This window comes from Notechis scutatus, chromosome 1 (genome assembly GCF_049901735.1).
Source record: "Notechis scutatus isolate UNSWTSFEM ecotype Mainland chromosome 1, rNotScu1.2, whole genome shotgun sequence".
Lineage (NCBI taxonomy): Eukaryota > Metazoa > Chordata > Lepidosauria > Squamata > Elapidae > Notechis > Notechis scutatus.
In genome coordinates, this window is record NC_142009.1 from 296896292 (window position 1) to 296897181 (window position 890).

Consider the following 890-nt stretch of genomic DNA (forward strand, 5'->3'; position numbering starts at 1 on the left):
ATAGGACACTCCCAATTTTGACCATTTGTTGTCTGTTTGCCAGGAATGCTACTATCCAGTTATGCAGTTGTCCAGAGATACCATAGGATTTTATTTTTAGGAGTAGTTTGTCGTGTACCACTGAATCAAAGGCTTTACAGAAGTCTATGTAGATTGCGTCTATTGCTTTGCCCTGGTCGAGTTGTGTCGTCCATATGTTTTTGCAGTGTAAGAGTTGCAGATTACAGGATAGTTTTTTTCTGAAACCAAATTGTTTATTGGAGAGTAGGTTGTTTGTCTCTAAGTGGAGGATGATGGATTGGTTAATAATTGATTCCATGACTTTACAAGTGACGCAGCATAAGGAGATTGGTCTGTAATTTTCAACTAGGCTTGGGTCTCCCTTTTTGAAGATGGGGATGACTGTGGCTTGTGACCATAGGTTAGGCAAGGAGCTGGATATGGAACGCTTCACGAATTTGCGTGTCATCCTTGCGCAGGGGCCATGCTAATCTTCTCTGTATCGTTCCAATTTTAGTATATGTGCTGCCGAAGCATTACAATTCAGGATTTTTCTGGCCTTTGGGGCCCATAACCTATTCAGAGTTCTGCAGTGTTAATTCAGCGCCAGAAGAATAAACACAGATAGCTGATGCTTCATTTAATGTCTTTATAAACATAATAAGTATATTTTACAAACCAATTGTAGATTTCTCCAACATGGAGCAAACTCAAACAGAAACATGTTGCAAGTAACTTCAGCAGACATGAGCAAAACACAGAGAGAGAAAACTTCCTGTTTCACTTTCCAGGTCAGCTCGCATTGGCTGGTCTGTTACCATGCCTACTCACTGACTCTGTTAACTATGTCTCTGCCAGTAAATAAATAATCTGACAAGTACTATGAATTA

At 40.0% G+C, this 890-nt stretch overlaps 1 non-coding gene across 1 annotated transcript; it reads right to left on the reverse strand.

The window, feature by feature from the left end:
• Nucleotides 1-434: 434 nt before the first annotated feature.
• On the reverse strand, nt 435-537 carry LOC113410166 (U6 spliceosomal RNA). Its single transcript, XR_003370633.1, has one exon. It is a non-coding gene; the product is annotated as a U6 spliceosomal RNA (small nuclear RNA).
• Between the last annotated feature and the right edge of the window lie 353 nt (nt 538-890).